Source organism: Coregonus lavaretus (genome assembly GCF_964263955.1).
Source record: "Coregonus lavaretus genome assembly, chromosome: 10".
NCBI classification, from domain to species: Eukaryota; Metazoa; Chordata; class Actinopteri; order Salmoniformes; family Salmonidae; genus Coregonus; species Coregonus lavaretus.
The window spans coordinates 45,438,358-45,453,017 of record NC_139997.1 but is presented as its reverse complement, the minus strand read 5'-3'; the positions used below and the strand labels follow the sequence as shown (position 1 = coordinate 45,453,017).

At 45.2% G+C, this 14,660-nt stretch overlaps 1 long non-coding RNA gene across 2 annotated transcripts; it reads right to left on the bottom strand.

The window, feature by feature from the left end:
• Positions 1–1,434: 1,434 nt before the first annotated feature.
• Positions 1,435–2,534, bottom strand: LOC311135565. 2 transcript variants are annotated; one of them, XR_014613786.1, is made up of 2 exons: positions 2,331–2,534; positions 1,435–2,025 (listed from the first exon to the last, which is right to left on the bottom strand). It is a non-coding gene; the product is annotated as an uncharacterized lncRNA (long non-coding RNA). The 2 variants fall into 2 exon arrangements; XR_014613787.1 differs by having other exon boundaries at positions 2,327–2,526.
• Between the last annotated feature and the right edge of the window lie 12,126 nt (positions 2,535–14,660).

Below are 14,660 nucleotides of genomic sequence, written 5' to 3'. Positions count from 1 at the left end.
CTATGGTCCCAGCTGCCTTGAGATTATTGACAAGATCCTCCCGTGTAGTTCTGGGCTGATTCCTCACCGTTCTCATGATCATTGCAACTCCACGAGGTGAGATCTTGCATGGAGCCCCAGGCCGAGGGAGATTGACAGTTATTTTGTGTTTCTTCCATTTGCGAATAATCGCACCAACTGTTGTCACCTTCTCACCAAGCTGCTTGGCGATGGTCTTGTAGCCCATTCCAGCCTTGTGTAGGTCTACAATCTTGTCCCTGACATCCTTGGAGAGCTCTTTGGTCTTGGCCATGGTGGTGAGTTTGGAATCTGATTGATTGATTGCTTCTGTGGACAGGTGTCTTTTATACAGGTAACAAACTGAGATTAGGAGCACTCCCTTTAAGAGTGTGCTCCTAATCTCAGCTCGTTACCTGTATAAAAGACACCTGGGAGCCAGAAATCTTTCTGATTGAGAGGGGGTCAAATACTTATTTCCCTCATTAAAATACAAATCAATTTATAACATTTTTGACATGCTTTTTTCTGGATTTTGTTGTTGTTATTCTGTCTCTCACTGTTCAAATAAACCTACTATTAAAATTATAGACTGATCATTTCTTTGTCAGTGGGCAAATGTACAAAATCAGCAGGGGATCAAATACTTTTTCCCCTCACTGTATCTCACTGGTCATCCCCAAAGCCAACACCTCCTTTGGCCGCCATTCCTTCCAGTTCTCTGCTGCAAATGACTGGAACGAACTGCAAAAATCTCTGGAGCTGGAGACACTTATCTCCCTCACTAACTTTAAGCATCAGTTGTCAGAGCAGCTTACCGATCACTGCACCTGTACACAGCCCATCTGTAATTAGCCCACCCAACTACCTCATCCCCATATTGTTATTTATTTTTCTCATTTGCACCCCAGTATTTCTATTTGCACATCATCTTCTGCACATCTATCACTCCAGTGTTAATACTAAATTGTAATTATTTTGCACTATGGCCTATTTATTGCCTTACCTCCATAACTTACTACATTTGTACACACTGTATATAGATTTTATATTGTGTTATTGACTGTACGTTTTGTTTATTCCATATGTAACTCTGTTGTTGTTGTTTTTATTGCACTGCTTTGCTTTATCTTGGCCAGGTCGCAGTTGTAAATGAGAACTTGTTCTTAACTGGCTGTTCTACCTGGTTAAATAAAGGTGAAAAAAAAAAATTATATATATAATTTTTTAGGAGTTTCTCACAGAGTTCAATTTGTAGTATGTTGCTATGGCAACAACGGCCCTTCCCCAAGATTCCCACAGACACGCATGGGGCATTGCGAGATGATACTTGAAGGGAAACTGAGTTGAATAATTTGGTACAGTGTTTAGATTGAGCACATCTATGCGAAATATATACTTTGTCATGACGATATAAACGAATGGATGTTCTAGACAATCAATCAATCACATTTTATTTATAAAGCCCTTTTTACATCAGAAGATGTCACAAAGTGCTATACAGAAACCCAGCCTAAAACCCCAAACAGCAAGCAATGCAGATGTAGAAGCACGGTGGCTAGGAAAAACTCCCTAGAAAGGCAGAAACCTAGGATGAAACCTAGAAAAGAACCAGGCTCTGAGGGGTGGCCAGTCCCCTTCTGCCTGTGCCGGGTGGAGATTATAACAGTGCATGGACATTAAGGCCAGATTTTTCTCCAAAATGTTCAAATGTTCGTAGATGACCAGCAGGGTCAAATAATAATCACAGTGGTTGTAGAGGTTGCAACAGGTAAGTACATCAGGAGTAAATGTCACTTAGCTTTTCATAGCCGGGCATTTAGAGATTGAAATAGCAGTTGTGGTAGAGAGAGAGAGAGTTGAAAGCAGCAGGTCTGGGACAGGGTAGCACGTCCAGTGAACAGGTCAGGGTTCCATAGCCGCAGGCAGAAGAGTGGAAACTGGAGCAGCAGCACGACCAGGTGGACTAGGGACAGCAAGGAGTCATCAGGCCAGGTAGTCCTGAGGCATGGTCCTAGGGCTCAGGTCCTCCGGGATTGGAGGGAGAGGGAGAGAGAGAGAATTAGAGGGAGCATACTTAAATTCACGCAGGACACCGGATAAGGCAGGAGAATAACACCAGATATAACAGACTGACCCTAGACCCCCAGCACATAGACTATTGCAGCATAGATACTGAAGGCTGAGACGGGGGGGGGGGGGGTCGGGAGACACTGTGGCCCCGCCCGATGATACCCCCGGACAGGGCCAAACAGGCAGGATATAACCCCACCCACTTTGCAAAAGCACAGCCACCACACCACCAGAGAGATATCAACAGACCACCAACCTACTTCCCTGAGACAAGGCTGAGTATAGCCCACGAAGATCTCCTCCACTGCATGAGCCCGAGGGAGCGACAAACCAGACAGGAAGATCACGTCAGTGACTCAAACCACTCAAGTGATGCACCCCTCCTAGGGACGGCATGGAAAGCACCAGTAAGCCAGTGACTCAGCCCCCGTAATAGGGTCAGACGCAGAGAATCCCAATGGAGAGACAGGAACCAGCCAGGCAGAGACAGCAAGGGCGGTTTGTCGCTCCAGTGCCTTTCCGTTCACCTTCACACCCCTGGGCCAGACTACACTCAATCATAGGACCTACTGAAGAGATGAGTCTTCAGTAAAGACTTAAAGGTCGAGACCGAGTCTGCGTCTCTCACATGTGTAGGCAGACCATTCCATAAAAATGTAGATCTATAGGAGAAAGCCCTGCCTCCAGCTGTTTGCTTAGAAATTCTAGGGACAATAAGGAGGCCTGCGTCTTGTGACCTTAGCGTACGTGTAGGTATGTTCAGCAGGACCAAATTGGAGAGATGGGTAGGAGCAAACCTATGTAATGCTTTGTAGGTTAGCAGTAAAACCTTGAAATCAGCCCTAGCCTTAACAGGAAGCCAGGAAGCCAGAGGCTAGCACTGGAGTAATATGATCAAATTGTTTGGTTCTAGTCAAGATTCTAGCAGCCGTGTTTAGAACTAACTGAAGTTTATTTAGTGCTTTTTCCGGGTAGCCGGAGAGTAGAGCATTGCAGTAGTCTAATCTAGAAGTGACAAAAGCATGGATTAGCTTTTCTGCATCATTTTTGGACAAAACGTTTCAGATTTTTGCAATGTTACGAAGATGGAAAAAAGCTGTCCTTTAAATATTATTGATATGTTCGTCAAAAGAGAGATCAGGATCCAGAGTTACGCCGAGGTCCTTCATCGAAATGTAGAGCTGTGTGTCGTCCGCATAGCAATGAAAGTTAACAATGTGTTTACGAATGACATCACCAAGAGGTAAAATATATAGTGAAAACAATAGTGGTCCTAAAACGGAACCTTGAGGAACACCGAAACGTACAAATGATTTGTCAGAGGACAAACCATCAACAGAGACGAACTGATATCTTTCCGACAGATAAGAACTAAACCAGGCAAGAACTTGTCCGTGTAGACCAATTAAGGTTTCCAATCTCTCCAAAAGAATGTGGTGATCGATGGTGTCAAAAGCAGCACTAAGGTCTAGGAGCATGAAGACAGATGCAGAGCCTTGGTCTGACGCCATTAAAAGGTAATTTACCACCTTTACGAGTGCGGTCTCAGTGCTATGATGGGGTCTAAAACCAGACTGAAGCGTTTCATATAAATGTTTTGTCTTCAGGAAGGCAGTGAATTGCTGAACAACAGCTTTTTCTAAAAATGTTGACAGGAATGGGAGATTCGATATAGGCCGATAGTTTTTTACATTTTCTTGGTCAAGGTTAGGCTTTTTCAAGAGAGGCTTTATTACTGCCACTTGTAGTCATTTTGGTACACATCCAGTGGATAGGGAGCCATTTATTATGTTCAACATAGGAGGGCCAAGCACAGGAAGTATCTCTTTCAGTAGTTTAGTTTGAATAGGGTCCAGTATGCCTCTTGAAGGTTTAGAGGCCATTACTATTTTCATGAATGTGTCAAGAGATAAAGGATAAAAAAACTTAAGTGTCTCCATTGATCCTAGGTCCTGGCAGTTTTGTGCAGACGCAGAACAGCTGAGCTTTGGAGAAATATGCAGATTCAAAGAGGAGTCCGTAATTTGCTTTCTAATGATCATGATCTTTTCGTCGAAGAAGTTCATGAATGGCTGCTGAAGTGAAAGGCATCCTCTCTTGGGGAATGCTGCTTTTTAGTTAGCTTTGCGACAGTATCAAATAGAAATGTTGGATTGTTCTTATTCTCCTCAATTAGATTGGAAAAATAGGATGATCGAGCAGCAGTGAGGGCTCTTCGATATTGCTCTGTACTTTCTTTCCAAGCTAGTAGGAAGACTTCTAGTTTGGTGGAGCGCCATTTCCGTTCCAATTTTCTGGAGGCTTGCTTCATCGCTCGGGTATTTTCTGTATACCAGGGAGCTAGTTTCTTGTGACAAATGTTTTTTGTTTTTAGGGGTGCGACTGCATCTAGGGTATTACGCAAGGTTAAATGTAGATCCTCAGTTAGGTCGTTAACTGATTTTTGTACTCCGACGTCCTTGAGTAGGTGGAGGGAGTCTGGAAGGGCCTCTAGGAATCTTTGGGTTGTCCGAGAATTTATAGCACGGCTTTTGATGGTCCTTGGTTGGGGTCTGAGCAGATTATTCCAGGAGGCCTGTAAACAGTAGCTATAAAAAGTGATTGAGTAGGCTGCATAGATTTCATGACTAGAAGCTCAAAAGAAATGTACATTTGCTATCGTAAATGTTAGCAACACCACCTATCTCCAGTAGACAAGTATGCCCATACCATCTACTGGCTGATTTGGCGATCTGGAGTGCAGGTAATTGTTTTAAAAGTGTTATGAAATGTGATAGTGTGTTATCCCCTATCTCCAGTGAGGAGAACCATGTAGCTATGACCATACCTCAATGGCTATGGCACATTCCTACAAGATTTCCTGATTTTACAAATTGACCACTTAGAAGTTAAATCATGGGGCAATTTTTTATTTTACCCACTGATATAACATAGGCTTTCACCAAATTGACAAGAGTTTCATGATTTTATTGTTGGGGGTGGATTAACTCTTTAACTGCTAGGCTACCTGCCGACCATTATGGCCAATATACCATGGCTAAGGGCTGTTCTTAGCACGACGCATTGCGGAGTGCCTGGATACAGCCCTTAGCTGTCGTATATTGGCCATATACCACAAACCCCTGAGGTACCTTATTGCTATTATAAACTGGTTACAAATATAATTAGAACAATAAAAATAAATGTTTGTCATACCCGTGGTATACGGTCTCATATACCACAGCTTTCAGCCAATCAGCATTCAGGGCTCGAACCACCCAGTTTATAATAAATATTATACAACGGGTGGGTCTTATCCTGAATACTGATTGGTTAAAATCATATTCCAGCCGATGTCTATTCCACATACAGTGGGGAAAAAAAGTATTTAGTCAGCCACCAATTGTGCAAGTTCTCCCACTTAAAAAGATGAGAGAGGCCTGTAATTGTCACGCCCTGGCTCTGGGACTCTGTTATGTTGAGCCAGGGTGTGTAGTTTCTATGTATTTGTGTTCTAGGTTCTTTATCTAGCTCATGTGTTTCTGTGTTGGCCGGGGTGGTTCTCAATCAGAGGCAACGAGTGTCAGCTGTTGCTTGTTGTCTCTGATTGGAAACCATACTTAGGCACAGTGTTTTGGTGGGATCTTGTTCCGTGTATGGTTTGTGTCTGGTTACCTAGGACTTCACGTATCGTTTTGTTGTTTTGTTTCAAGTGGTGAATCAAATAAAAGTATGTTCACTCATCACGCTGCGCATTGGTCCACTTCCTCCAACGATCGTGACAGAAGATCCCACCAAAACTGGACCAAGCAGCGTGTCCAGGAGCCAACGCCAGAGGTAACTCTAGCGGATATCCACCTCGACTGGGTCAAGCAGCGTGTCCAGGAGCCAACGCCAGAGGTAACTCTAGCGGATATCCACCTCGACTGGGTCAAGCCGCGTGAGGAGGAGAGAGGTTGGACCTGGGAGCAGAGGATGGAGAGTCTGGCGAGAGCCATGGAGGCCATATCCACGGGGGAGAGACAAGCCCAATACATTTTTACGGGGGGGCTCACACCGTGGACGACGGGGCTGCTGGAGGCAGATAAGGGGCGAGTTAGTGGACGAGGAGAGAAGGCCACAGGGTTACGGGAGCCATTGGCGAGTAGAGGGAAGGAAAATGTAGAGGCACGGCGAGAGGTACTGAGGTGTGTTGCCAGTCCGGTCCGGCCCGTTCCTGAGCCCCGGGTAAGGCCAGTGGTGTGTGTTCCCAGTGCGGTCCGGCCTGTTCCTGTCCCTCGCACCAAGCCTGTGATGCGTGTCGCCAGCCCGGTCCGGCCTGTTCCTGCTCCCCGCACCAAGCCAATGGTGCGCGTCGCCAGCCCGGCCCGGCCTGTTCCTGCTCCCCGCACCAAGCCAATGGTGGGCGTCGCCAGCCCGGCCCGGCCTGTTCCTGCTCCCCGCACCAAGCCAATGGTGCACGTCGCCAGCCCGGCCCGGCCTGTTCCTACTCCCCGCACCAAGCCAATGGTGCGCGTCGCCAGCCCGGCCCGGCCTGTTCCTGCTCCCCGCACCAAGCCTGTGGTGCGCATCGTCAGCCCGGTCCGGCCCGTTCCTGCTCCCCGCACCAAGCCAGGGGTGCGCGTCGTCAGCCTGGTCCGGCCCGTTCCTGCTCCCCGCACCAAGCCAGGGGTGTGCGTCGTCAGCCTGGTCCGGCCCGTTCCTGCTCCCCGCACCAAGCCTGTGGTGCGCTTCGTCAGCCCGGTTCGGCCCGTCCCTGCTCACCGCACCAAGCCTGTGGTGCGCGTCGTCAGCCTGGTCCGGCTCGTTCCTGCTCCCCGCACCAAGCCTGTGGTGCGCGTCGTCAGTCCGGCACAGCCCGTGCCTGGGTCACCGGTGCCTGGTCAGGTACCGGTCAGCTGCTCCACATCGGAGCCTAAGCAATCCGCTCCACCGATGTCCAGTCCAGCTCCAGCCAGCGGGGCCAGGCCGGACCAGGGGCGCTACGGGGGGATTGTTGGAGGGTGGTGGTCAAGCCCGGAGCCGCCTCCGAGGAGGAATGCCCACCCGGCCCTCCCCTGTTCGGTTTATGTTTGGCGCGGTCGCAGTCCGCGCCTTTGTAGTTTCTATGTATTTGTGTTCTAGGTTCTTTATCTAGCTCATGTGTTTCTGTGTTGGCCGGGGTGGTTCTCAATCAGAGGCAACGAGTGTCAGCTGTTGCTTGTTGTCTCTGATTGGGAACCATACTTAGGCAGCCTGTTTTCCACAGTGTTTTGGTGGGATCTTGTTCCGTGTATGGTTTGTGTCTGTTACCTAGGACTTCACGTATCGTTTTGTTGTTTTGTTTCGTGTGGTGAATCAAATAAAAGTATGTTCACTCATCACGCTGCGCATTGGTCCACTTCCTCCAACGATCGTGACAGTAATTTTCATCATAAGTACACGTCAACTATGACAGACAAATTGAGAAAAGAAAATCCAGAAAATCACATTGTAGGATTTTTAATGAATTTATTTGCAAATTATGGTGGAAAATAAGTATTTGGTCACCTACAAACAAGCAAGATTTCTGGCTCTCACAGACCTGCAACTTCTTCTTTAAGAGGCTCCTCTGTCCTCCACTCGTTACCTGTATTAATGGCACCTGTTTGAACTTGTTATCAGTATAAAAGACACCTGTCCACAACCTCAAACAGTCACACTCCAAACTCCACTATGGCCAAGACCAAAAAGCTGTCAAAGGACACCAGAAACAAAATTGTAGACCTGCACCAGGCTGGGAAGACTGAATCTACAATAGGTAAGCAGCTTGGTTTGAAGAAATCAACTGTGGGAGCAATTATTAGGAAATGGAAGACATACAAGACCACTGATAATCTCCCTCGATCTGGGGCTCCACGCAAGATCTCACCCTGTGGGGTCAAAATGATCACAAGAACGGTGAGCAAAAATCCCAGAACCACACGGGGGGACCTAGTGAATGACCTGCAGAGAGCAGGGACCAAAGTAACAAAGCCTACCATCAGTAACACACTACGCCGCCAGGGACTCAAATCCTGCAGTGCCAGACGTGTTCCCCTGCTTAAGCCAGTACATGTCCAGGCCCGTCTGAAGTTTGCTAGAGTGCATTTGGATGATCCAGAAGAGGATTGGGAGAATGTCATATGGTCAGATGAAACCAAAATAGAACTTTTTGGTAAAAACTCAACTTGTCGTGTTTGGAGGACAAAGAATGCTGAGTTGCATCCAAAGAACACCATACCTACTGTGAAGCATGGGGGTGGAAACATCATGCTTTGGGTCTGTTTTTCTGCAAAGGGACCAGGACGACTGATCCGTGTAAAGGAAAGAATGAATGGGGCCATGTATCGTGAGATTTTTAGTGAAAACCTCCTTCCATCAGCAAGGGCATTGAAGATGAAACGTGGCTGGGTCTTTCAGCATGACAATGATCCCAAACACACCGCTCGGGCAATGAAGGAGTGGATTTGTAAGAAGCATTTCAAGGTCCTGGAGTGACCTAGCCAGTCTCCAGATCTCAACCCCATAGAAAATCTTTGGAGGGAGTTGAAAGTACGTGTTGCCCAGCGACAGCCCCAAAACATCACTGCTCTAGAGGAGATCTGCATGGAGGAATGGGCCAAAATACCAGCAACAGTGTGTGAAAACCTTGTGAAGACTTACAGAAAACATTTGACCTGTGTCATTGCCAACAAAGGGTATATAACAAAGTATTGAGAAACTTTTGTTATTGACCAAATACTTATTTTCCACCATAATTTGCAAATAAATTCATTAAAAATCCTACAATGTGATTTTCTGGATTTTCTTTTCTCATTTTGTCTGTCATAGTTGACGTGTACCTATGATGAAAATTACAGGCCTCTCTCATCTTTTTAAGTGGGAGAACTTGCACAATTGGTGGCTGACTAAATAATTTGTTTCCCCACTGTATAGCCCCGTGTAGCTCAGTTGGTAGAGCATGGCGCTTGCAACGCCAGGGTTGTGGGTTCGATTCCCACGGGGGGGCAGTATGATAAAATAATAATGTATGCACTCACTAACTGTAAGTCGCTCTGGATAAGAGCGTCTGCTAAATGACTAAAATGTAAAAAGTTACCACGGCTAAATCTGTGACATTTAAATGCCTGTTTACTCTGTTCCATCTGACTGTGTAATCCACTGTCTCATCAGCCCAGCCAGGCACTTTATAAACTTGATCTCCACTATAAAAAGCATCTAGAAATTATCTCACATTTCTTTTAGACTAACATTTAGTTTTCAACTGCGGAGATTTGTATAAACCTTGCTGTCTGTCTCTCCGACATTTGCAACATTGATTCAGTATTTAAATCCCATACTAATGAACATGTCGGAGTCGAGATGAGACAGATAGGCAGGTAACTTTTCTCAGCCAGTCGAAATCATGAATCAGCATAATTTTTATGGATATATACAAAGAACTATCAATAGAAAACAGGTCAAATGAAACGAAGTGTAGCTAGTTTGCTGTCTTTCCAGCTTCACTTTGAAGTGATTCTGTTAGCTGTGTTGTTGGCTAGCTCCTCTAAACTAGTATCCTGACGAGAGAGCACATTTTCTATGCCAGGCAAAATCGTGCATAATTAGTTCATTGTTATGGATGTGTCGTGACGTGACTTTAATGTATGACTGTTATTTATCGAATCACCTATCTATGTTTAATTGTCACTTGATTAAATTAATCATGTAACAATTAACTCATTAGGAATTTGGGGCACCACGGAAGAAGTTGTTTAACGAGTTACCATCTCCCGAATTAAACTCTTAGAAGATATATACAGTGGGGAGAACAAGTATTTGATACACTGCCGATTTTGCAGGTTTTCCTACTTACAAAGCATGTAGAGGTCTGTAATTTTTATCATAGGTACACTTCAACTGTGAGAGACAGAATCTAAAACAAAAATCCAGAAAATCACATTGTATGATTTTTAAGTAATGAATTTGCATTTTATTGCATGACATAAGTATTTGATCACCTACCAACCAGTAAGAATTCCGGCTCTCACATAACTGTTAGTTTTTCTTTAAGAAGCCCTCCTGTTCTCCACTCATTACCTGTATTAACTGCACCTGTTTGAACTCGTTACCTGTATAAAAGACACCTGTCCACACACTCAATCAAACAGACTCCAACCTCTCCACAATGGCCAAGACCAGAGAGCTGTGTAAGGACATCAGGGATAAAAGTGTAGACCTGCACAAGGCTGGGATGGGCTACAGGACAATAGGCAAGCAGCTTGGTGAGAAGGCAACAACTGTTGGCGCAATTATTAGAAAATGGAAGAAGTTCAAGATGGCGGTCAATCACCCTCGGTCTGGGGCTCCATGCAAGATCTCACCTCGTGGGGCATCAATGATCATGAGGAAGGTGAGGGATCAGCCCAGAACTACACGGCAGGACCTGGTCAATGACCTGAAGAGAGCTGGGACCACAGTCTCAAAGAAAACCATTAGTAACACACTATGCCGTCATGGATTAAAATCCTACAGCGCACGCAAGGTCCCCCTGCTCAAGCCAGCGCATGTCCAGGCCCATCTGAAGTTTGCCAATGACCATCTGGATGATCCAGAGGAGGAATGGGAGAAGGTCATGTGGTCTGATGAGACCAAAATATATATTTTTGGTCTAAACTCCACTCGCCGTGTTTGGAGGAAGAAGAAGGATGAGTACAACCCCAAGAACACCATCCCAACCGTGAAGCATGGAGGTGGAAACATCATTCTTTGGGGATGCTTTTCTGCAAAGGGGACAGGACGACTGCACCGTATTGAGGGGAGGATGGATGGGGCCATGTATCGCAAGATCTTGGCCAACAACCTCCTTCCCTCAGTAAGAGCATTGAAGATGGGTCATGGCTGGGTCTTCCAGCATGACAACGACCCGAAACACACAGCCAGGGCAACTAAGGAGTGGCTCCGTAAGAAGCATCTCAAGGTCCTGGAGTGGCCTAGCCAGTCTCCAGACCTGAACCCAATAGAAAATCTTTGGAGGGAGCTGAAAGTCCGTATTGCCCAGCGACAGCCCCGAAACCTGAAGGATCTGGAGAAGGTCTGTATGGAGGAGTGGGCCAAAATCCCTGCTGCAGTGTGTGCAAACCTGGTCAAGACCTACAGGAAACGTATGATCTCTGTAATTGCAAAAAAAAAGGTTTCTGTACCAAATATTAAGTTCTGCTTTTCTGATGTATCAAATACTTATGTCATGCAATAAAATGCAAATTAATTACTTAAAAATCATACAATGTGATTTTCTGGATTTTTGTTTTAGATTCCGTCTCTCACAGTTGAAGTGTACCTATGATAAAAATTACAGACCTCTACATGCTTTGTAAGTAGGAAAACCTGCAAAATTGGCAGTGTATCAAATACTTGTTCTCCCCACTGTATATACAGTATCTCACAAAAGTGAATACACCCCTCACATTTTTGTAAATATTTGAGTATATCTTTTCATGTGACAACACTGAAGAAATGACACTTTGCTACAATGTAAAGTAGTGAGTGTACAGCTTGTATAACAGTGTAAATTTGCTGTCCCCTCAAAATAACACAACACACAGCCGTTAATGTCTAAACCGCTGGCAACAAAAGTGAGTACACCCCTAAATGAAAATGTCAAAATTGGGCCCAAAGTGTCCATATTTTGTGTGGCCACCATCATTTTCCAGCACTGCCTTAACCCTCTTGGGCATGGAGTTCACCAGAGCTTCACAGGTTGCCACTGGAGTCCTCTTCCACTCCTCCATGACGACATCACAGAGCTGGTGGATGTTAGAGACATTGCACTCCTCCACCTTCCGTTTGAGGATGCCCCACAGATGCTCAATAGTGTTTAGGTCTGGAGACATGCTTGGCCAGTCCATCACTTTTACCCTCAGCTTCTTTAGCAAGGCAGTGGTCGTCTTGGAGGTGTGTTTGGGGTCGTTATCATGTTGGAATACTGCCCTGCGGCCCAGTCTCCGAAGGGAGGGGATCAGGCTCTGCTTCAGTATGTCACAGTACATGTTGGCATTCATGGTTCCCTCAATGAACTGTAGCTCCCCAGTGCCGGCAGCACTCATGCAGCCCCAGACCATGACACTCCCACCACCATGCTTGACTGTAGGCAAGACACACTTGTCTTTGTACTCCTCACCTGGTTGCCGCCACACACGCTTGACACCATCTGAACCAAATAAGTTTATCTTGGTCTCATCAGACCACAGGACATGGTTTTAGTAATCCATGTCCTTAGTCTGCTTGTCTTCAGCAAACTGTTTGTGGGCTTTCTTGTGCATCATCTTTAGAAGAGGCTTCCTTCTGGGACGACAGCCATGCAGACCAATTTGATGCAGTGTGCGGCGTATGGTCTGAGCACTGACAGGCTGACCCCCCACCCCTTCAACCTCTGCAGCAATGCTGGCAGCACTCATACGTCTATTTCCCAAAGACAACCTCTGGATATGACGCTGAGCACGTGCACTCAACTTCTTTGGTCGACCATGGCGAGGCCTGTTCTGAGTGGAACCTGTCCTGTTAAACCGCTGTATGGTCTTGGCCACCATGCTGCAGCTCAGTTTCTGGGTCTTGGCAATCTTCTTATAGCCCAGGCCATCTTTATGTAGAGCAACAATTCTTTTTTTCAGATCCTCAGAGAGTTCTTTGCCATGAGGTGCCATGTTGAACTTCCAGTGACCAGTATGAGGGAGTGTGAGAGCGATGACACCAAATTTAACACACCTGCTCCCCATTCACACCTGAGACCTTGTAACACTAACGAGTCACATGACACCGGGGAGGGAAAATGGCTATTTGGGCCCAATTTTGACATTTTCACTTAGGGGTGTACTCACTTTTGTTGCCAGCAGATTAGACATTAATGGCTGTGTGTTGAGTTATTTTGAGGGGACAGCAAATGTACACTGTTAAACAAGCTTTACACTCACTACTTTACATTGTAGCAAAGTGTCATTTCTTCAGTGTTGTCACATGAAAAGATATACTCAAATATTTACAAAAATGTGAGGGGTGTACTCACTTTTGTGAGATACTGTATATATATATATATATATTTGCGAGAGAAAAAAAACATATGGGGGATTGGAAGTGATGCAGACAATTACATTGATGGAAGTTACAATCTATCTGCAATATTAAAGCTGATCTACCCCCTTAAAAAAAAACACTAAAAAAAACAATCGCATGACTGCTTGGGTAGAAGGAGGGTCAGAGTGGAAGGGAGAGACAGAGATTCAAACTATCATGGTTACTTTGGAGACTATGCTCACAGTAATCATAATACTTATACACCCTAATAACGCTCATTCGGATTAGAAATGCAACATGTATTTACGTGTAGCTGTCCTCGATAGTTGAGTTGATGATGTAGGACTCTGGTTTGCCCACCAGAGATCCCAATGTCCTTGGTAGAGTTTCTGGTCGTAGTACTGGTTAGAATGGATACTTCAAATGTACCAGCGGTTGTCTGAGAGGGATTGTCCTTCCCACTTCGTGTCTTTAGTGAAAGTTCTCTAGACGACTATAATATAATAATAATATAATATGCCATTTAGCAGACGCTTTTATCCAAAGCGACTTACAGTCATGCGTGCATTCATTTTTTTTGTGTACGTGTGGTCCCGGGGATCGAACCCACTACCTTGGCGTTACAAGCGCCGTGCTCTACCAGCTGAGCTACAGAGGACCACTGTACATGCCAGCTGCAGACTGAAATGATAAGGTCTAGTGCCTTGTCTTCTTCTTCACCTCATGTAGAGGTTGAAGGTTTCAGAGTTTCTCCATTTCAAACGTGTAAACTAACGTCTCACGCTTTCTGGTCTTTCTGGTCTTGTAAAAATTCAACCATTTGCAACGTTTGGCTCACGCTTCACGTCTGCTGGTCTTCCTTTGGTAATGGAGTTGTAGTTTTAAACCATTTTGTAACGTTTAGCTCACGCTTCACGCTTCTTGGTCTGTAGAGTTTCAACCATTTGCAACGTTTAGCTCACGCTTCACGTCTGCTGGTCTAAAGGTTATTTGTTTTTCAAGGCTTTTTATGCACTCGGGGTAAAAGGGGCGTTCCATCATGTTTACACGATCTCTGATGTCACTCGGGGCGTGGCTAGTCACTGTGCATAGTTTATATGAAAAACTATTATCTCATTAGAAGACTAAAATCACATTCCTATCTTCACCAAAATACTCTCATACTTAATCATATATTTTATACAACATTTAGATGTAAACTTGATAGATAGAATATGTACACTTTCCGAGTTACAGTTATTACTTGATACCATCCTTAATGACATCACAAAATAATACACAATATGACATGATTACTCTTTAGATCCCCACTGACCATTTCCCACATTCTTTTAAGTAGGAATATCCACTTTTTGATGTTGGAGTCTTGGCGGGAAGACTTCCTTTGTCTCACAAGGAAATTCTTTCTTCCCATACTAGAGACCAAAAGGAGTACTTTTCTGCAAACTATTTATGACCGGCTGTTAAGTCATAAAACTGGCCCCCAGGAAAGGGGGTGTTCAACCTACCTTCCAGCACAGTTGGTCTGACATTAAACGGCTATCATTTTATTGTCATCAAAG